This window comes from Somniosus microcephalus, unplaced genomic scaffold (assembly GCF_052327205.1).
Source record: "Somniosus microcephalus isolate GS21.2 unplaced genomic scaffold, FLI_Smic_1.0 unresolved_chr8, whole genome shotgun sequence".
NCBI lineage: Eukaryota > Metazoa > Chordata > Chondrichthyes > Squaliformes > Somniosidae > Somniosus > Somniosus microcephalus.
The window spans coordinates 31,475,039-31,497,296 of NW_028225186.1; the positions used below are offsets into that span (position 1 = coordinate 31,475,039).

The 22,258-nt window shown below is 45.8% G+C and overlaps 11 non-coding genes across 11 annotated transcripts; all 11 read left to right on the plus strand.

The window, feature by feature from the left end:
- The first annotated feature begins 684 nt into the window (after nt 1-684).
- Nucleotides 685-756, plus strand: trnae-uuc (transfer RNA glutamic acid (anticodon UUC)). The gene has a single exon. It is a non-coding gene; the product is annotated as a tRNA-Glu (tRNA).
- A 1,116-nt stretch (nt 757-1,872) lies between these two features.
- Nucleotides 1,873-1,943, plus strand: trnag-ccc (transfer RNA glycine (anticodon CCC)). Its single transcript has one exon. It is a non-coding gene; the product is annotated as a tRNA-Gly (tRNA).
- A 4,343-nt stretch (nt 1,944-6,286) lies between these two features.
- On the plus strand, nt 6,287-6,357 carry trnag-ucc (transfer RNA glycine (anticodon UCC)). Its single transcript has one exon. It is a non-coding gene; the product is annotated as a tRNA-Gly (tRNA).
- Nucleotides 6,358-8,500: 2,143 nt separating this feature from the next.
- trnag-ccc (transfer RNA glycine (anticodon CCC)) lies at nt 8,501-8,571 on the plus strand. The gene has a single exon. It is a non-coding gene; the product is annotated as a tRNA-Gly (tRNA).
- Nucleotides 8,572-9,526: 955 nt separating this feature from the next.
- trnae-uuc (transfer RNA glutamic acid (anticodon UUC)) lies at nt 9,527-9,598 on the plus strand. Its single transcript has one exon. It is a non-coding gene; the product is annotated as a tRNA-Glu (tRNA).
- Nucleotides 9,599-10,714: 1,116 nt separating this feature from the next.
- trnag-ccc (transfer RNA glycine (anticodon CCC)) lies at nt 10,715-10,785 on the plus strand. Its single transcript has one exon. It is a non-coding gene; the product is annotated as a tRNA-Gly (tRNA).
- A 2,143-nt stretch (nt 10,786-12,928) lies between these two features.
- trnag-ccc (transfer RNA glycine (anticodon CCC)) lies at nt 12,929-12,999 on the plus strand. Its single transcript has one exon. It is a non-coding gene; the product is annotated as a tRNA-Gly (tRNA).
- Nucleotides 13,000-15,140: 2,141 nt separating this feature from the next.
- trnag-ccc (transfer RNA glycine (anticodon CCC)) lies at nt 15,141-15,211 on the plus strand. The gene has a single exon. It is a non-coding gene; the product is annotated as a tRNA-Gly (tRNA).
- Nucleotides 15,212-17,355: 2,144 nt separating this feature from the next.
- Nucleotides 17,356-17,426, plus strand: trnag-ccc (transfer RNA glycine (anticodon CCC)). The gene has a single exon. It is a non-coding gene; the product is annotated as a tRNA-Gly (tRNA).
- Nucleotides 17,427-19,570: 2,144 nt separating this feature from the next.
- Nucleotides 19,571-19,641, plus strand: trnag-ucc (transfer RNA glycine (anticodon UCC)). The gene has a single exon. It is a non-coding gene; the product is annotated as a tRNA-Gly (tRNA).
- Nucleotides 19,642-21,786: 2,145 nt separating this feature from the next.
- Nucleotides 21,787-21,857, plus strand: trnag-ccc (transfer RNA glycine (anticodon CCC)). Its single transcript has one exon. It is a non-coding gene; the product is annotated as a tRNA-Gly (tRNA).
- Nucleotides 21,858-22,258: the final 401 nt, after the last annotated feature.

Below are 22,258 nucleotides of genomic sequence, written 5' to 3' on the forward strand. Positions count from 1 at the left end.
CGCGTATGCTCCAGAGTGAGTCTATTCGCAGCTCCAGCGCCGCCATGCGGTCCGCTAGGAGCTGCAGCTGGACACACTTCCTGCACACATAGTTGTCAGGGACAGTGTCCCTGATTTCCCACATGGCACAGGAGGAGCATGACACTGGTCCGAGCTGCCCTTCCATGACTTAACCCTTACAATACCCTTTTATTTACTCCGATTTAGCTTAATTATTGAATTCTACTTAGAATAAGTTTGTGAAAGTACTCACCAACCAGTCACCTACCTGTTTTCTGGTGTTGTATTTTCACTGCCGCCTCCTGTCCTGGAACCTTTTCCACCTAGGTTAGGCTCCTGAAATAAAATAAATTGAACCTACCTTTTCAACTTCCCCTAACCCCTAAAAGGTTAGAGGAGGTGGAAGGGTGGGAGACACTACACTGTAGTGTTTCGGGTTTAGCAACAGCTCCACCTATATAAGAGTTACTGGCCTCCTGCTCTCCCGACTGCACCAGCTGTGAAAGAAAAAGCCCGCGAAAGGTGAGCTTTTAAACTCACCAGTTACTGGCCTCCTGCTCTCCCGACTGCCCCAGCTGTGAAAGAAAAAGCCCGCGAAAGGTGAGCTTTTAAACTCACCAGTTACTGGCCTCCTGCTCTCCCGACTGCCCTGTTCTGCTTGCTGGCAGGATGCTTTCCGCAGCTTCCCTGGTGGTCTAGTGGTTAGGATTCGGCGCTTTCACCGCCGTGGCCTGGGTTCGATTCCCGGTCAGGGAACCATTGCATTTTCTGGCTTTTTGAAATGCCAGCAATCAAAGCACCCGCGCGAAACAACGCTTGCACCTCATCAACCTTTCAACTTTCCACGCTGCTGTTGCCTCAACAGTCAGCAGCGCAACATTCGGTACCGAGGTGCAACATTCACTTCCTTGCCTTCTGAAAAATGCCTGCTGTTTCAAAGTCAGCAGGAAATGACATTGGGAACAAGACACCTTAAATGCCCACATTTATGTGTACCTCACAGTGTCAGAACAGTCACGGTTATTATCCGCCTTCAATGTATTATTTTGCCGACTGCATCTCCCTAACAAAGTTAGCTGATCACAGCACGGCTATCAGTCAACTCATTGCCAGTTTGAAGAATGCCACATTAGCTACGTGTGCAAGACTCGAATGACAGAGTACCTGGGCCGTGATAACTTATCCTGATATTCATGAGGCCTTAACATTCGCTGCATAAGACAATTCTACCTCTGGTTACCATCCCTCCTGCCATTGGAAAGCGGTTGTCTTTATTTCCTCTGTCAAAAGCCATTGTAATTTTGCAAGCCTTTATTAAATTTCCTCTTAGCCTCCAGAGGAAAGCAATTCCAGCCTGTCCACACCAGCAACATAACTGAAGTCGCTTGTCCCTCGGGCCACACTGTAAGACGTCAAACGAGTTCTGTATGTCGGGGAGTCAAGGGTTATGGGGAGCGGGCGGAAAAGTTGCGTTGTGTCGAAGATCTCATCAGCCACGAAATTATTAAATGGCGGGGCTCGAGGGGCCGAATGGCCCAATCCTGCTCCTATTTATTCTTTTGGGGAAGGTTAGTTTCTTAATTATGTAATTTTTGAGCAGCTAAACAACGTTGGAAGGAAACTCCCACGGCACCGAGAAAAGTGCAAAATCTTAGCTCTGCCGTGAGCTCATGCACCTGAGAGGTTAACCCTGTAATTCTCTGTCCACAGATCTTCCAGGACCTTCGAAGTGTTTCCAGCATTTAGTCAACAATTCCAGATGCAGTATCTGCTGCATTTAGCTTTTTATGTTAACGCAGTGTCCCCGCTTGTATTAACAAAAGCCAAAAATAAATTGTAGCTACCAGAAAATGGAATTTGTTAACTCGGCTTGCATTGGTGGTTCAGGGGTAGAATTCTCGCCTCCCACGCGGGTGACCCGGGTTCGATTCCCGGCCAATGCAGGTTAACATTTTAAACAATTCATTTCATAGCAAACACATCACTTGAGCATAAATAATATATTAACTGGATCAAGGGTATGAATGTTCTGCTCCTGTTGCTGTGCATACAGCTTTCAGGGGCTGAATGGCATCCTGTTCTCTGTGTAACAGGCTCGATTCTTACTCTGACAGACATTACATTGCTCACTTCCTCGTTAGTATAGTTGTGAGTATCCCCACCTGTCACGCGGGAGACCGGGGTGAAATTCCCCGACGGGGAGGAATTTTAACATCCCCAATTTTAAACCTTTGGGCAGCACCTTAACGTGCTCCTTGGAAAAGATCAACAACGAAAAATTGAACCTAAAATAATTTTAAACGGTGAGGAACTGTATAAAAAGCTCCTGCATCAATTCCTCGTTAGCATAGTGTTCTCCTTCTGTTTGTCTTTTGTGCGGGGCACTGCGGAACGAGAGAGGACAGGGAAATGCAGATAACAGCGGGAGAAAGCACGTCTGATCTTTCAAGGGGACAGCACTGGCACGATTAGCCGAATGGCCTCACACTCTACTGCAAGCTTCCATGAATCATATGGATATCTGAGACATGCCCACACAAAGTGAGCACACATCTGTGTTCGTGTATGTGTTGAGTCTTTGTCTCAAGCAGTGCATTACTATTTCCTCTGTGTTGTCCTTGATATTTTGGTGCTGATTATTCAATATCCCGACGACTTTTCTCTGACTGTGTATCACTGAGAAAAGCAGAGAAGCAAATAGATTTCAGGTGGACGCCTACCCGCAATTGATGCTGTGGTTTCCTGAACATGTCGTTTGTGATCTCGCCTAAAAAATGACATCTTGTACGAAAAGTTTGCCTGGCGCGATAGTGACCTGAATTTCAAAGCAGCAAGGAGGAAAGACTGCATTGTTCTGCTGGCTGGCAGGATGCTTTCCGCAGCTTCCCGGGTGGTCTAGTGGTTCGGATTCGGCGCTTTCACTTCCGCGGCCCGGGTTCAATTCCCGGTCAGGGAACCAATGCTTTTTCTGGCTGTTTGAAATGCCAGCAATCAAAGCACCCGCGCGAAACAATGCTTGCAGCTCATCAACCTTTCAACTTTCCACGCTGCTGTTGCCTCAACAGTCAGCAGCGCAACATTCGGTACCGAGGTGCAACATTCACTTTCTTGCCTTCTGTAAAATGCCTGCTGTTTCAAAGTCAGCAGGAAATGACATTGGGAACAAGACACCTTAAATGCCCACATTTATGTGTACCTCACAGTGTCAGAACAGTCACGGTTATTATCCGCCTTCCATGTATTATTTTGCCGACTGCATCTCCCTAACAAAGTTAGCTGATCACAGCACGGCTATCAGTCAACTCATTGCCAGTGTGAAGAATGCCACATTAGCTATGTGTGCAAGACTCGAATGACAGAGTACCTGGGCCGTGATAACTTATCCTGATATTCATGAGGCCTTAACATTCGCTGCATAAGACAATTCTACCTCTGGTTACCATCCCTCCTGCCATTGGAAAGCGGTTGTCTTTATTTCCTCTATCAAAAGCCATTGTAATTTTGCAAGCCTTTATTAAATTTCCTCTTAGCCTCCAGAGGAAAGCAATTCCAGCTTGTCCACACCATCAACATAACTGAAGTCGCTTGTCCCTCGGGCCACACTGTAAGACGTCAAACGAGTTCTGTATGTCGGGGAGTCAAGGGTTATGGGGAGCGGGCGGAAAAGTTGCGTTGTGTCGAAGATCTCATCAGCCACGAAATTATTAAATGGCGGGGCTCGAGGCGCCGAATGGCCCAATCCTGCTCCTATTTATTCTTTTGGGGCAGGTTAGTTTCTTAATTATGTAATTTTTGAGCAGCTAAACAACGTTGGAAGGAAACTGCCACGGCACCTAGAAAAGTGCAAAATCTTAGCTCTGCCGTGAGCTCATGCACCTGAGAGGTTAACCCTGTAATTCTCTGTCCACAGATCTTCCAGGACCTTCGAAGTGTTTCCAGCATTTAGTCAACAATTCCAGATGCAGTATCTGCTGCATTTAGCTTTTTATGTTAACGCAGTGTCCCCGCTTGTATTAACAAAAGCCAAAAATAAATTGTAGCTACCAGAAAATGGAATTTGTTAACTCGGCGTGCATTGGTGGTTCAGGGGTAGAATTCTCACCTTCCACGCGGGTGACCTGGGTTCGATTACCGGCCAATGCAGGTTAACATTTTAAACAATTCATTTCATTGCAAACACATCACTTGAGCATAAATAATATATTAGCTTTATCTGTGCAACTGGATCAAGGGTATGAATGTTCTGCTCCTGTTCCTGTGCAACAGCTTTCTAGAGGCTGAATGGCATCCTGTTCCTGTGTAACAGGCTCGATTCTTACTCTGACAGACATTACATTGCTCACTTCCTCGTTAGTATAGTTGTGAGTATCCCCACCTGTCACGCGGGAGACCGGGGTGAAATTCCCCGACGGGGAGGAATTTTAACATCCCCAATTTTAAACCTTTGGGCAGCACCTTAACGTGCTCCTTGGAAAAGATCAACAGCGAAAAATTGAACCTAAAATAATTTTAAACGGTGAGGAACTGTATAAAAAGCTCCTGCATCAATTCCTCGTTAGCATAGTATTCTCCTTCTGTTTGTCTTTAGTGCGGGGCACTGCGGAACGAGAGAGGACAGGGAAATGCAGATAACAGCGGGAGAAAGCACGTCTGATCTTTCAAGGGGACAGCACTGGCACGATTGGCCGAATGGCCTCATACTGTACTGCAAGCTTCCATGAATCATATGGATATCTGAGACATACCCACACAAAGTGAGCACACATCTGTGTTCGTGTATGTGTTTGCGTCTTTGTCTCAAGCAGTGCATTACTATTTCCTTTGTGTTGTCCTTGATATTTTGGTGCTGATTATTCAATATCCCGACGACTTTTCTCTGACTGTGTATCACTGAGAAAAGCACAGAAGCAAATAGATTTCAGGTGGACGCCTACCCGCAATTGATGCTGTGGTTTCTTGAACATGTCGTTTGTGATCTCGCCTAAAAAATGACATCTTGTACGAAAAGTTTGCCTGGCGCGATCGTGACCTGAATTTCAAAGCAGCAAGGAGGAAAGACTGCATTGTTCTGCTTGCTGGCAAGATGCTTTCCGCAGCTTCCCTGGTGGTCTAGTGGTTAGGATTCGGCGCTTTTACCGCTGCGGCTCGGGTTCGATTCCCGGTCAGGGAACCAGTGCTTTTTCTGGCTGTTTGAAATGCCAGCAATCAAAGCACCCGCGCGAAACAATGCTTGCACCTCATCAACCTTTCAACTTTCCACGCTGCTGTTGCCTCAACAGTTAGCAGCGCAACATTCGGTACCGAGGTGCAACATTCACTTCCTTGCCTTCTGTAAAATGCCTGCTGTTTCAAAGTCAGCAGGAAATGACATTGGGAACAAGACACCTTAAATGCCCACATTTATGTGTACCTCACAGTGTCAGAACAGTCACGGTTATTATCCACCTTCCATGTATTATTTTGCCGACTGCATCTCCCTAACAAAGTTAGCTGATCACAGCACGGCTATCAGTCAACTCATTGCCAGTGTGAAGAATGCCACATTAGCTACGTGTGCAAGACTCGAATGACAGAGTACCTGGGCCGTGATAACTTATCCTGATATTCATGAGGCCTTAACATTCGCTGCATAAGACAATTCTACCTCTGGTTACCATCCCTCCTGCCATTGGAAAGCGGTTGTCTTTATTTCCTCTATCAAAAGCCATTGTAATTTTGCAAGCCTTTATTAAATTTCCTCTTAGCCTCCAGAGGAAAGCAATTCCAGCTTGTCCACACCATCAACATAACTGAAGTCGCTTGTCCCTCGGGCCACACTGTAAGACGTCAAACGAGTACTGTATGTCGGGGAGTCAAGGGTTATGGGGAGCGGGCGGAAAAGTTGCGTTGTGTCGAAGATCTCATCAGCCACGAAATTATTAAATGGCGGGGCTCGAGGGGCCGAATGGCCCAATCCTGCTCCTATTTATTCTTTAGGGGAAGGTTAGTTTCTTAATTATGTAATTTTTGAGCAGCTAAACAACGTTGGAAGGAAACTGCCACGGCACCTAGAAAAGTGCAAAATCTTAGCTCTGCCGTGAGCTCATGCACCTGAGAGGTTAACCCTGTAATTCTCTGTCCACAGATCTTCCAGGACCTTCGAAGTGTTTCCAGCATTCAGTCAACAATTCCAGATGCAGTATCTGCTGCATTTAGCTTTTTATGTTAACGCAGTGTCCCCGCTTGTATTAACAAAAGCCAAAAATAAATTGTAGCTACCAGAAAATGGAATTTGTTAACTCGGCGTGCATTGGTGGTTCAGGGGTAGAATTCTCACCTTCCACGCGGGTGACCCGGGTTCGATTACCGGCCAATGCAGGTTAACATTTTAAACAATTCATTTCATTGCAAACACATCACTTGAGCATAAATAATATATTAGCTTTATCTGTGCAACTGGATCAAGGGTATGAATGTTCTGCTCCTGTTCCTGTGCAACAGCTTTCTAGAGGCTGAATGGCATCCTGTTCCTGTGTAACAGGCTCGATTCTTAATCTGACAGACATTACATTGCTCACTTCCTCGTTAGTATAGTTGTGAGTATCCCCACCTGTCACGCGGGAGACCGGGGTGAAATTCCCCGACGGGGAGGAATTTTAACATCCCCAATTTTAAACCTTTGGGCAGCACCTTAACGTGCTCCTTGGAAAAGATCAACAGCGAAAAATTGAACCTAAAATAATTTTAAACGGTGAGGAACTGTATAAAAAGCTCCTGCATCAATTCCTCGTTAGCATAGTATTCTCCTTCTGTTTGTCTTTAGTGCGGGGCACTGCGGAACGAGAGAGGACAGGGAAATGCAGATAACAGCGGGAGAAAGCACGTCTGATCTTTCAAGGGGACAGCACTGGCACGATTGGCCGAATGGCCTCATACTGTACTGCAAGCTTCCATGAATCATATGGATATCTGAGACATACCCACACAAAGTGAGCACACATCTGTGTTCGTGTATGTGTTTGAGTCTTTGTCTCAAGCAGTGCATTACTATTTCCTCTGTGTTGTCCTTGATATTTTGGTGCTGATTATTCAATATCCCGACGACTTTTCTCTGACTGTGTATCACTGAGAAAAGCACAGAAGCAAATAGATTTCAGGTGGACGCCTACCCGCAATTGATGCTGTGGTTTCTTGAACATTTCGTTTGTGATCTCGCCTAAAAAATGTCATCTTGTACGAAAAGTTTGCCTGGCGCGAAAGTGACCTGAATTTCAAAGCAGCAAGGAGAAAAGGCTGCATTGTTCTGCTTGCTGGCAGTATGCTTTCCACAGCTTCCCTGGTGGTCTAGTGTTTAGAATTCGGCGCTTTCACCGACGCGGCCCGTGTTTGATTCTCGGTCAGGGAACCAGTGCTTTTTCTGGCTGTTTGAAATGCCAGCAATCAAAGCACCCGCGCGAAACAATGCTTGCACCTCATCAACCTTTCAATTTTCCACGCTGCTGTTGCCTCAACAGTCAGCAGCGCAACATTCGGTACCGAGGTGCAACATTCACTTCCTTGCCTTCTGTAAAATGCCTGCTGTTTCAAAGTCAGCAGGAAATGGCATTGGGAACAAGACACCTTAAATGCCCACATTTATGTGTACCTCACAGTGTCAGAACAGTCACGGTTATTATCCGCCTTCCATGTATTATTTTGCCGACTGCATCTCCCAAGCAAGGTTAGCTGATCACAGCACGGCTATCAGTCAACTCATTGCCAGTGTGAAGAATGCCACATTAGCTACGTGTACAAGACTCGAATGACAGAGTACCTGGGCCGTGATAACTTATCCTGATATTCATGAGGCCTTAACATTCGCTGCATAATACAATTCTACCTCTGGTTACCATCCCTCCTGCCATTGGAAAGCGGTTGTCTTTATTTCCTCTATCAAAAGCCATTGTAATTTTGCAAGCCTTTATTAAATTTCCTCTTAGCTTCCAGAGGAAAGCAATTCCAGCTTGTCCACACGATCAACATAACTGAAGTCGCTTGTCCCTCGGGCCACACTGTAAGACGTCGAACGAGTTCTGTATGTCGGGGAGTCAAGGGTTATGGGGAGCGGGCGGAAAAGTTGCGTTGTGTCGAAGATCTCATCAGCCACGAACTTATTAAATGGCGGGGCTCGAGGGGCCGAATGGCCCAATCCTGCTCCTATTTATTCTTTTGGGGAAGGTTAGTTTCTTAATTATGTAATTTTTGAGCCGCTAAACAACGTTGGAAGGAAACTGCCACGGCACCTAGAAAAGTGCAAAATCTTAGCTCTGCCGTGAGCTCATGCACCTGAGAGGTTAACCCTGTAATTTTCTGTCCACAGATCTTCCAGGACCTTCGAAGTGTTTCCAGCATTCAGTCAACAATTCCAGATGCAGTATCTGCTGCATTTAGCTTTTTATGTTAACGCAGTGTCCCCGCTTGTATTAACAAAAGCCAAAAATAAATTGTAGCTACCAGAAAATGGAATTTGTTAACTCGGCGTGCATTGGTGGTTCAGGGGTAGAATTCTCGCCTCCCACGCGGGTGACCCGGGTTCGATTCCCGGCCAATGCAGGTTAACATTTTAAACAATTCATTTCATAGCAAACACATCACTTGAGCATAAATAATATATTAGCTGTATCTGTGCAACTGGATCAAGGGTATGAATGTTCTGCTCCTGTACCTGTGCAACAGCTTTCTAGGGGCTGAATGGCATCCTGTTCCTGTGTAACAGGCTCGATTCTTACTCTGACAGACATTACATTGCTCACTTCCTCGTTAGTATAGTTGTGAGTATCCCCACCTGTCACGCGGGAGACCGGGGTGAAATTCCCCGACGGGGAGGAATTTTAACATCCCCAATGTTAAACCTTTGGGCAGCACCTTAACGTGCTCCTTGGAAAAGATCAACAGCGAAAAATTGAACCTAAAATAATTTTAAACGGTGAGGAACTGTATAAAAAGCTCCTGCATCAATTCCTCGTTAGCATAGTGTTCTCCTTCTGTTTGTCTTTTGTGCGGGGCACTGCGGAACGAGAGAGGACAGGGAAATGCAGATAACAGCGGGAGAAAGCACGTCTGATCTTTCAAGGGGACAGCACTGGCACGATTGGCCGAATGGCCTCATAATGTACTGCAAGCTTCCATGAATCATATGGATATCTGAGACATACCCACACAAAGTGAGCACACATCTGTGTTCGTGTATGTGTTTGAGTCTTTGTCTCAAGCAGTGCATTACTATTTCCTCTGTGTTGTTCTTGATATTTTGGTGCTGATTATTCAATATCCCGACGACTTTTCTCTGACTGTGTATCACTGAGAAAAGCACAGAAGCAAATAGATTTCAGGTGGACGCCTACCCGCAATTGATGCTGTGGTTTCTTGAACATGTCGTTTGTGATCTCGCCTAAAAAATGACATCTTGTACGAAAAGTTTGCCTGGCGCGATAGTGACCTGAATTTCAAAGCAGCAAGGAGGAAAGACTGCATTGTTCTGCTTGCTGGCAGGATGCTTTCCGCAGCTTCCCTGGTGGTCTAGTGGTTAGGATTCGGCGCTTTCACCGCTGCGGCCCGGGTTCGATTCCCGGTCAGGGAACCACTGCTTTTTCTGGCTGTTTGAAATGCCAGCAATCAAAGCACCCGCGCGAAACAATGCTTGCACCTCATCAACCTTTCAACTTTCCACGCTGCTGTTGCCTCAACAGTCAGCAGCGCAACATTCGGTACCGAGGTGCAACATTCACTTCCTTGCCTTCTGTGAAATGCCTGCTGTTGCAAAGTCAGCAGGAAATGACATTGGGAACAAGACACCTTAAATGCCCACATTTATGTGTACCTCACAGTGTCAGAACAGTCACGGTTATTATCCGCCTTCCATGTATTATTTTGCCGACTGCATCTCCCTAACAAAGTTAGCTGATCACAGCACGGCTATCAGTCAACTCATTGCCAGTGTGAAGAATGCCACATTAGCTACGTGTGCAAGACTCGAATGACAGAGTACCTGGGCTGTGATAACTTATCCTGATATTCATGAGGCCTTAACATTCGCTGCATAAGGCAATTCTACCTCTGGTTACCATCCCTCCTGCCATTGGAAAGCGGTTGTCTTTATTTCCTCTATCAAAAGCCATTGTAATTTGGCAAGCCTTTATTAAATTTCCTCTTAGCCTCCAGAGGAAAGCAATTCCAGCTTGTTCACACCATCAACATAACTGAAGTCGCTTGTCCCTCGGGACACACTGTAAGACGTCAAACGAGTTCTGTATGTCGGGGAGTCAAGGGTTATGGGGAGCGGGCGGAAAAGTTGCGTTGTGTCGAAGATCTCATCAGCCACGAAATTATTAAATGGCGGGGCTCGAAGGGCCGAATGGCCCAATCCTGCTCCTATTTATTCTTTTGGGGAAGGTTAGTTTCTTAATTATGTAATTTTTGAGCAGCTAAACAACGTTGGAAGGAAACTGCCACGGCACCTAGAAAAGTGCAAAATCTTAGCTCTGCCGTGAGCTCATGCACCTGAGAGGTTAACCCTGTAATTCTCTGTCCACAGATCTTCCAGGACCTTCGAAGTGTTTCCAGCATTCAGTCAACAATTCCAGATGCAGTATCTGCTGCATTTAGCTTTTTATGTTAACGCAGTGTCCCCGCTTGTATTAACAAAAGCCAAAAATAAATTGTAGCTACCAGAAAATGGAAATTGTTAACTCGGCGTGCATTGGTGGTTCAGGGGTAGAATTCTCGCCTCCCACGCGGGTGACCCGGGTTCGATTCCCGGCCAATGCAGGTTAACATTATAAACAATTCATTTCATAGCAAACACATCACTTGAGCATAAATAATATATTAGCTGTATCTGTGCAACTGGATCAAGGGTATGAATGTTCTGCTCCTGTTCCTGTGCAACAGCTTTCTAGGGGCTGAATGGCATCCTGTTCCTGTGTAACAGGCTCGATTCTTACTCTGACAGACATTACATTGCTCACTTCCTCGTTAGTATAGTTGTGAGTATCCCCGCCTGTCACGCGGGAGACCGGGGTGAAATTCCCCGACGGGGAGGAATTTTAACATTCTCAATTTTAAACCTTTGGGCAGCACCTTAACGTGCTCCTTGGAAAAGATCAACAGCGAAAAATTGAACCTAAAATAATTTTAAACGGTGAGGAACTGTATAAAAAGCTCCTGCATCAATTCCTCGTTAGCATAGTGTTCTCCTTCTGTTTGTCTTTTGTGCGGGGCACTGCGGAACGAGAGAGGACAGGGAAATGCAGATAACAGCGGGAGAAAGCACGTCTGATCTTTCAAGGGGACAGCACTGGCACGATTGGCCGAATGGCCTCATACTGTACTGCAAGCTTCCATGAATCATATGGATATCTGAGACATACCCACACAAAGTGAGCACACATCTGTGTTCGTGTATGTGTTTGAGTCTTTGTCTCAAGCAGTGCATTACTATTTCCTCTGTGTTGTCCTTGATATTTTGGTGCTGATTATTCAATATCCCGACGACTTTTCTCTGACTGTGTATCACTGAGAAAAGCACAGAAGCAAATAAATTTCAGGTGGACGCCTACCCGCAATTGATGCTGTGGTTTCTTGAACATGTCGTTTGTGATCTCGCCTAAAAAATGACATCTTGTACGAAAGGTTTGCCTGGCGCGATAGTGACCTGAATTTCAAAGCAGCAAGGAGGAAAGACTGCATTGTTCTGCTTGCTGTCAGGATGCTTTCCGCAGCTTTCCTGGTGGTCTAGTGGTTAGGATTCGGCGCTTTCACCGCTGCGGCCCGGGTTCGATTCCCGGTCAGGGAACCACTGCTTTTTCTGGCTGTTTGAAATGCCAGCAATCAAAGCACCCGCGCGAAACAATGCTTGCACCTCATCAACCTTTCAACTTTCCACGCTGCTGTTGCCTCAACAGTCAGCAGCGCAACATTCGGTACCGAGGTGCAACATTCACTTCCTTGCCTTCTGTGAAATGCCTGCTGTTGCAAAGTCAGCAGGAAATGACATTGGGAACAAGACACCTTAAATGCCCACATTTATGTGTACCTCACAGTGTCAGAACAGTCACGGTTATTATCCGCCTTCCATGTATTATTTTGCCGACTGCATCTCCCTAACAAAGTTAGCTGATCACAGCACGGCTATCAGTCAACTCATTGCCAGTGTGAAGAATGCCACATTAGCTACGTGTGCAAGACTCGAATGACAGAGTACCTGGGCTGTGATAACTTATCCTGATGTTCATGAGGCCTTAACATTCGCTGCATAAGGCAATTCTACCTCTGGTTACCATCCCTCCTGCCATTGGAAAGCGGTTGTCTTTATTTCCTCCATCAAAAGCCATTGTAATTTTGCAAGCCTTTATTAAATTTCCTCTTAGCCTCCAGAGGAAAGCAATTCCAGCTTGTCCACACCATCAACATAACTGAAGTCGCTTATCCCTCGGGCCACACTGTAAGACGTCAAACGAGTTCTGTATGTCGGGGAGTCAAGGGTTATGGGGAGCGGGCGGAAAAGTTGCGTTGTGTCGAAGATCTCATCAGCCACGAACTTATTAAATGGCGGGGCTCGAGGGGCCGAATGGCCCAATCCTGCTCCTATTTATTCTTTTGGGGAAGGTTAGTTTCTTAATTATGTAATTTTTGAGCAGCTAAACAACGTTGGAAGGAAACTGCCACGGCACCTAGAAAAGTGCAAAATCTTAGCTCTGCCGTGAGCTCATGCACCTGAGAGGTTAACCCTGTAATTCTCTGTCCACAGATCTTCCAGGACCTTCGAATTGTCTCCAGCATTCAGTCAACAATTCCAGATGCAGTATCTGCTGCATTTAGCTTTTTATGTTAACGCAGTGTCCCCGCTTGTATTAACAAAAGCCAAAAATAAATTGTAGCTACCAGAAAATGGAATTTGTTAACTCGGCGTGCATTGGTGGTTCAGGGGTAGAATTCTCGCCTCCCACGCGGGTGACCCGGGTTCGATTCCCGGCCAATGCAGGTTAACATTTTAAACAATTCATTTCATAGCAAACACATCACTTGAGCATAAATAATATATTAGCTGTATCTGTGCAACTGGATCAAGGGTATGAATGTTCTGCTCCTGTACCTGTGCAACAGCTTTCTAGGGGCTGAATGGCATCCTGCTGTGTGTAACAGGCTCGATTCTTACTCTGACAGACATTACATTGCTCACTTCCTCGTTAGTATAATTGTGAGTATCCCCACCTGTCACGCGGGAGACCGGGGTGAAATTCCCCGACGGGGAGGAATTTAAACATCCCCAATTTTAAACCTTTGGGCAGCACCTTAACGTGCTCCTTGGAAAAGATCAACAGCGAAAAATTGAACCTAAAATAATTTTAAACGGTGAGGAACTGTATAAAAACTCCTGCATCAATTCCTCGTTAGCATAGTGTTCTCCTTCTGTTTGTCTTTTGTGCGGGGCACTGCGGAACGAGAGAGGACAGGGAAATGCAGATAACAGCGGGAGAAAGCACGTCTGATCTTTCAAGGGGACAGCACTGGCACGATTGGCCGAATGGCCTCATACTGTACTGCAAGCTTCCATGAATCATATGGATATCTGAGACATACCCACACAAAGTGAGCACACATCTGTGTTCGTGTATGTGTTTGAGTCTTTGTCTCAAGCAGTGCATTACTATTTCCTCTGTGTTGTTCTTGATATTTTGGTGCTGATTATTCAATATCCCGACGACTTTTCTCTGACTGTGTATCACTGAGAAAAGCACAGAAGCAAATAGATTTCAGGTGGACGCCTACCCGCAATTGATGCTGTGGTTTCTTGAACATGTCGTTTGTGATCTCGCCTAAAAAATGACATCTTGTACGAAAAGTTTGCCTGGCGCGATAGTGACCTGAATTTCAAAGCAGCAAGGAGGAAAGACTGCATTGTTCTGCTTGCTGGCAGGATGCTTTCCGCAGCTTCACTGGTGGTCTAGTGGTTAGGATTCGTCGCTTTCACCACTGCGGCCCGGTTTCGATTCCCGGTCAGGGAACCACTGCTTTTTCGGGCTGTTTGAAATGCCAGCAATCAAGGCACCCGCGCGAAACAATGCTTGCACCTCATCAACCTTTCAACTTTCCACGCTGCTGTTGCCTCAACAGTGAGCAGCGCAACATTCGGTACCGAGGTGCAACATTCACTTCCTTGCCTTCTGTAAAATGCCTGCTGTTTCAAAGTCAGCAGGAAATGACATTGGGAACAAGGCACCTTAAATGCCCACATTTATGTTTACCTCACAGTGTCAGAACAGTCACGGTTATTATCCACCTTCCATGTATTATTTTGCCGACTGCATCTCCCTAACAAAGTTAGCTGATCGCAGCACGGCTATCAGTCAACTCATTGCCAGTGTGAAGAATGCAACATTAGCTACGTGTGCAAGACTCGAATGACAGAGTACCTGGGCCGTGATAACTTATCCTGATATTCATGAGGCCTTAACATTCGCTGCATAAGACAATTCTACCTCTGGTTACCATCCCTCCTGCCATTGGAAAGCGGTTGTCTTTATTTCCTCTATCAAAAGCCATTGTAATTTGGCAAGCCTTTATTAAATTTCCTCTTAGCCTCCAGAGGAAAGCAATTCCAGCTTGTCCACACCATCAACATAACTGAAGTCGCTTGTCCCTCGGGCCACACTGTAAGACGTCAAACGAGTTCTGTATGTCGGGGAGTCAAGGGTTATGGGGAGCGGGAGGAAAAGCTGCGTTGTGTCGAAGATCTCATCAGCCACGAAATTATTAAATGGCGGGGCTCGAGGGGCCGAATGGCCCAATCCTGCTCCTATTTATTCTTTTGGGGAAGGTTAGTTTCTTAATTATGTAATTTTTGAGCAGCTAAACAACGTTGGAAGGAAACTGCCACGGCACCTAGAAAAGTGCAAAATCTTAGCTCTGCCGTGAGCTCATGCAACTGAGAGGTTAACCCTGTGATTCTCTGTCCACAGATCTTCCAGGACCTTCGAAGTGTTTCCAGCATTTAGTCAACAATTCCAGATGCAGTATCTGCTGCATTTAGCTTTTTATGTTAACGCAGTGTCCCCGCTTGTATTAACAAAAGCCAAAAATAAATTGTAGCTACCAGAAAATGGAATTTGTTAACTCGGTGTGCATTGGTGGTTCAGGGGTAGAATTCTCGCCTCCCACGCGGGTGACCCGGGTTCGATTCCCGGCCAATGCAGGTTGACATTTTAAACAATTCATTTCATAGCAAACACATCACTTGAGCATAAATAATATATTAGCTGTATCTGTGCAACTGGATCAAGGGTATGAATGTTCTGCTCCTGTACCTGTGCAACAGCTTTCTTGGGGCTGAATGGTATCCTGTTCCTGGGTAACAGGCTCGATTCTTACTCTGACAGACATTACATTGCTCACTTCCTCGTTCGTATAGTTGTGAGTATCCCCACCTGTCACGCGGGAGACCGGGGTGAAATTCCCCGACGGGGAGGAATTTTAACATCCCCAATTTTAAACCTTTGGGCAGCACCTTAACGTGCTCCTTGGAAAAGATCAACAGCGAAAAATTGAACCTAAAATAATTTTAAACGGTGAGGAACTGTATAAAAAGCTCCTGCATTAATTCCTCGGTAGCATAGTGTTCTCCTTCTGTTTGTCTTTTGTGCGGGGCACTGCGGAACGAGAGAGGACAGGGAAATGCAGATAACAGCGGGAGAAAGCACTTCTGATCTTTCAAGGGGACAGCACTGGCACGATTGGCCGAATGGCCTCATACTGTACTGCAAGCTTCCATGAATCATATGGATATCTGAGACATACCCACACAAAGTGAGCACACATCTGTGTTCGTGTATGTGTTTGAGTCTTTGTCTCAAGCAGTGCATTACTATTTCCTCTGTGTTGTCCTTGATATTTTGGTGCTGATTATTCAATATCCCGACGACTTTTCTCTGACTGTGTATCACTGAGAAAAGCACAGAAGCAAATAGATTTCAGGTGGACGCCTACCCGCAATTGATGCTGTGGTTTCTTGAACATGTCGTTTGTGATCTCGCCTAAAAAATGACATCTTGTACGAAAAGTTTGCCTGGCGCGATAGTGACCTGAATTTCAAAGCAGCAAGGAGGAAAGACTGCATTGTTCTGCTTGCTGGCAGGATGCTTTCCGCAGCTTCCCTGGTGGTCTAGTGGTTAGGATTCGGCGCATTCACCGCTGCGGCCCGGGTTCGATTCCCGGTCAGAGAACCTAGTGCTTTTTCTGGCTGTTTGAAATGCCAGCAATCAAAGCACCCGCGCGAAACAATGCTTGCACCTCATCAACCTTTCAACTTTCCACGCTGCTGTTGCCTCAACAGTCAGCAGCGCAACATTCGGTACCGAGGTGCAACATTCACTTCCTTGCCTTCTGTAAAATGCCTGCTGTTTCAAAGTCAGCAGGAAATGACATTGGGAACAAGACACCTTAAATGCCCACATTTATGTTTACCTCACAGTGTCAGAACAGTCACGGTTATTATCCACCTTCCATGTATTATTTTGCCGACTGCATCTCCCTAACAAAGTTAGCTGATCACAGCACGGCTATCAGTCAACTCATTGCCAGTGTGAAGAATGCCACATTAGCTACGTGTGCAAGACTCGAATGACAGAGTACCTGGGCCGTGATAACTTATCCTGATATTCATGAGGCCTTAACATTCGCTGCATAAGACAATTCTACCTCTGGTTACCATCCCTCCTGCCATTGGAAAGCGGTTGTCTTTATTTCCTCTATCAAAAGCCATTGTAATTTTGCAAGCCTTTATTAAATTTCCTCTTAGCCTCCAGAGGAAAGCAATTCCAGCTTGTCCACACCATCAACATAACTGAAGTCGCTTGTCCCTCGGGCCACACTGTAAGACGTCAAACGAGTTCTGTATGTCGGGGAGTCAAGGGTTATGGGGAGCGGGCGGAAAAGTTGCGTTGTGTCGAAGATCTCATCAGCCACGAAATTATTAAATGGCGGGGCTCGAGGCGCCGAATGGCCCAATCCTGCTCCTATTTATTCTTTTGGGGAAGGTTAGTTTCTTAATTATGTAATTTTTGAGCAGCTAAACAACGTTGGAAGGAAACTGCCACGGCACCTAGAAAAGTGCAAAATCTTAGCTCTGCCGTGAGCTCATGCACCTGAGAGGTTAACCCTGTAATTCTCTGTCCACAGATCTTCCAGGACCTTCGAAGTGTTTCCAGCATTCAGTCAACAATTCCAGATGCAGTATCTGCTGCATTTAGCTTTTTATGTTAACGCAGTGTCCCCGCTTGTATTAACAAAAGCCAAAAATAAATTGTAGCTACCAGAAAATGGAATTTGTTAACTCGGCGTGCATTGGTGGTTCAGGGGTAGAATTCTCGCCTCCCACGCGGGTGACCCGGGTTCGATTACCGGCCAATGCAGGTTAACATTTTAAACAATTCATTTCATTGCAAACACATCACTTGAGCATAAATAATATATTAGCTTTATCTGTGCAACTGGATCAAGGGTATGAATGTTCTGCTCCTGTTCCTGTGCAACAGCTTTCTAGAGGCTGAATGGCATCCTGTTCCTGTGTAACAGGCTCGATTCTTAATCTGACAGACATTACATTGCTCACTTCCTCGTTAGTATAGTTGTGAGTATCCCCACCTGTCACGCGGGAGACCGGGGTGAAATTCCCCGACGGGGAGGAATTTTAACATCCCCAATTTTAAACCTTTGGGCAGCACCTTAACGTGCTCCTTGGAAAAGATCAACAGCGAAAAATTGAACCTAAAATAATTTTAAACGGTGAGGAACTGTATAAAAAGCTCCTGCATCAATTCCTCGTCAGCATAGTATTCTCCTTCTGTTTGTCTTTAGTGCGGGGCACTGCGGAACGAGAGAGGACAGGGAAATGCAGATAACAGCGGGAGAAAGCACGTCTGATCTTTCAAGGGGACAGCACTGGCACGATTGGCCGAATGGCCTCATACTGTACTGCAAGCTTCCATGAATCATATGGATATCTGAGACATACCCACACAAAGTGAGCACACATCTGTGTTCGTGTATGTGTTTGAGCCTTTGTCTCAAGCAGTGCATTACTATTTCCTTTGTGTTGTCCTTGATATTTTGGTGCTGATTATTCAATATCCCGACGACTTTTCTCTGACTGTGTATCACTGAGAAAAGCACAGAAGCAAATAGATTTCAGGTGGACGCCTACCCGCAATTGATGCTGTGGTTTCTTGAACATGTCGTTTGTGATCTCGCCTAAAAAATGACATCTTGTACGAAAAGTTTGCCTGGCGCGATAGTGACCTGAATTTCAAAGCAGCAAGGAGGAAAGACTGCATTGTTCTGCTTGCTGGCAGGATGTTTTCCGCAGCTTCCCTGGTGGTCTAGTGGTTAGGATTCGGCGCTTTCACCGCTGCGGCCCGGGTTCGATTCCCGGTCAGAAGAACCAGTGCTTTTTCTGGCTGTTTGAAATGCTAGCAATCAAAGCAGCCGCGCGAAACAATGCTTGCACCTCATCAACCTTTCAACTTTCCACGCTGCTGTTGCCTCAACAGTCAGCAGCGCAACATTCGGTACCGAGGTGCAACATTCACTTCCTTGCCTTCTGTAAAATGCCTGCTGTTTCAAAGTCAGCAGGAAATGACATTGGGAACAAGACACCTTAAATGCCCACATTTATGTTTACCTCACAGTGTCAGAACAGTCACGGTTATTATCCACCTTCCATGTATTATTTTGCCGACTGCATCTCCCTAACAAAGTTAGCTGATCACAGCACGGCTATCAGTCAACTCATTGCCAGTGTGAAGAATGCCACATTAGCTACGTGTGCAAGACTCGAATGACAGAGTACCTGGGCCGTGATAACTTATCCTGATATTCATGGGGCCTTAACATTCGCTGCATAAGACAATTCTACCTCTGGTTACCATCCCTCCTGCCATTGGAAAGCGGTTGTCTTTATTTCCTCTATCAAAAGCCATTGTAATTTTGCAAGCCTTTATTAAATTTCCTCTTAGCCTCCAGAGGAAAGCAATTCCAGCTTGTCCACACCATCAACATAACTGAAGTCGCTTGTCCCTCGGGCCACACTGTAAGACGTCAAACGAGTTCTGTATGTCGGGGAGTCAAGGGTTATGGGGAGCGGGCGGAAAAGTTGCGTTGTGTCGAAGATCTCATCAGCCACGAAATTATTAAATGGCGGGGCTCGAGGCGCCGAATGGCCCAATCCTGCTCCTATTTATTCTTTTGGGGAAGGTTAGTTTCTTAATTATGTAATTTTTGAGCAGCTAAACAACGTTGGAAGGAAACTGCCACGGCACCTAGAAAAGTGCAAAATCTTAGCTCTGCCGAGAGCTCATGCACCTGAGAGGTTAACCCTGTAATTCTCTGTCCACAGATCTTCCAGGACCTTCGAAGTGTTTCCAGCATTCAGTCAACAATTCCAGATGCAGTATCTGCTGCATTTAGCTTTTTATGTTAACGCAGTGTCCCCGCTTGTATTAACAAAAGCCAAAAATAAATAGTAGCTCCCAGAAAATGGAATTTGTTAACTCGGCGTGCATTGGTGGTTCAGGGGTAGAATTCTCACCTTCCGCGCGGGTGACCCGGGTTCGATTCCCGGCCAATGCAGGTTAACATTTTAAACAATTCATTTCATAGCAAACACATCACTTGAGCATAAATAATATATTAGCTGTATCTGTGCAACTGGATCAAGGGTATGAATGTTCTGTTCCTGTTCCTGTGCAACAGCTTTCTAGGGGCTGAATGGCATCCTGTTCTCTGTGTAACAGGCTCGATTCTTATTCTGACAGACATTACACTGCTCACTTCCTCGTTAGTATAGTTGTGAGTAACCCCACCTGTCACGCGGGAGACCAGGGTGAAATTCCCCGACGGGGAGGAATTTTAACATCCCCAATTTTAAACCTTTGGGCAGCACTTTAACGTGCTCCTTGGAAAAGATCAACAGCGAAAAATTGAACCTAAAATAATTTTAAACGGTGAGGAACTGTATAAAAAGCTCCTGCATCAATTCCTCGTTAGCATAGTGTTCTCCTTCTGTTTGTCTTTAGTGCGGGGCACTGCGGAACGAGAGAGGACAGGGAAATGCAGATAACAGCGGGAGAAAGCACGTCTGATCTTTCAAGGGGACAGCACTGGCACGATTGGCCGAATGGCCTCATACTGTACTGCAAGCTTCCATGAATCATATGGATATCTGAGACATACCCACACAAAGTGAGCACACACCTGTGTTCGTGTATGTGTTTGAGTCTTTGTCTCAAGCAGTGCATTACTATTTCCTCTGTGTTGTCCTTGATATTTTGGTGCTGATTATTCAATATCCCGACGACTTTTCTCTGACTGTGTATCACTGAGAAAAGCACAGAAGCAAATAGATTTCAGGTGGACGCCTACCCGCAATTGATGCTGTGGTTTCTTGAACATGTCGTTTGTGATCTCGCCTAAAAAATGACATCTTGTACGAAAAGTTTGCCTGGCGCGATAGTGACCTGAATTTCAAAGCAGCAAGGAGGAAAGACTGCATTGTTCTGCTTGCTGGCAGGATGCTTTCCGCAGCTTCCCTGGTGGTCTAGTGGTTAGGATTCGGCGCTTTCACCGCCACGGCCTGGTGTTCAATTCCCGGTCAGGGAACCAGTGCTTTTTCTGGCTGTTTGAAATGCCAGCAATCAAAGCATCCGCGCGAAACAATGCTTGCACCTCATCACCCTTTCAACTTTCCACGCTGCTGATGCCTCAACAGTCAGCAGCGCAACATTCGGTCCGGAGTTGCAACATTCACTTCCTTGGCTTCTGTAAAATGCCTGCTGTTTCAAAGTCAGCAGGAAATTATATTGGGAACAAGATACCTTAAATGCCCACATTTGTGTGTACCTCACAATGTCAGAACAGTCACGGTTGTTATCCGTCTTCCATGTTTTATTTTGCCGACTGCATCTCCCTAACAAACTTAGCTGATCACAGCACGGCTATCAGTCAACTCATTGCCATTGTGGAAAATGTCACATTAGCAACGTGTGCAAGACTCGAATGACAGAGTACCTGGGCCGTGATAACTTATCCTGATATTCATGAGGCCTTAACATTCGCTGCATAAGACAATTCTACCTCTGGTTACCATCCCTCCTGCCATTGGAAAGCGGTTGTCTTTATTTCCTCTATCAAAAGCCATTGTAATTTTGCAAGCCTTTATTAAATTTCCTCTTAGCCTCCAGAGGAAAGCAATTCCAGCTTGTCCACACCATCAACATAACTGAAGTCGCTTGTCCCTCGGGCCACACTGTAAGACGTCAAACGAGTTCTGTATGTCGGGGAGTCAAGGGTTATGGGGAGCGGGCGGAAAAGTTGCGTTGTGTCGAAGATCTCATCAGCCACGAAATTATTAAATGGCGGGGCTCGAGGCGCCGAATGGCCCAATCCTGCTCCTATTTATTCTTTTGGGGAAGGTTAGTTTCTTAATTATGTAATTTTTGAGCAGCTAAACAACGTTGGAAGGAAACTGCCACGGCACCTAGAAAAGTGCAAAATCTTAGCTCTGCCGTGAGCTCATGCACCTGAGAGGTTAACCCTGTAATTCTCTGTCCACAGATCTTCCAGGACCTTCGAAGTGTTTCCAGCATTCAGTCAACAATTCCAGATGCAGTATCTGCTGCATTTAGCTTTTTATGTTAACGCAGTGTCCCCGCTTGTATTAACAAAAGCCAAAAATAAATTGTAGCTACCAGAAAATGGAATTTGGTAACTAGGCGTGCATTGGTGGTTCAGGGGTAGAATTCTCGCCTCCCACGCGGGTGACCCGGGTTCGATTCCTGGCCAATGCAGGTTAACATTTTAAACAATTCATTTCATAGCAAACACATCACTTGAGCATAAATAATATATTAGCTGTATCTGTGCAACTGGATCAAGGGTATGAATGTTCTGCTCCTGTTCCTGTGCAACAGCTTTCTAGGGGCTGAATGGCATCCTGTTCTCTGTGTAACAGGCTCGATTCTTATTCTGACAGACATTACACTGCTCACTTCCTCGTTAGTATAGTTGTGAGTAACCCCACCTGTCACGCGGGAGACCAGGGTGAAATTCCCCGACGGGGAGGAATTTTAACATCCCCAATTTTAAACCTTTGGGCAGCACTTTAACGTGCTCCTTGGAAAAGGTCAACAGCGAAAAATTGAACCTAAAATAATTTTAAACGGTGAGGAACTGTATAAAAAGCTCCTGC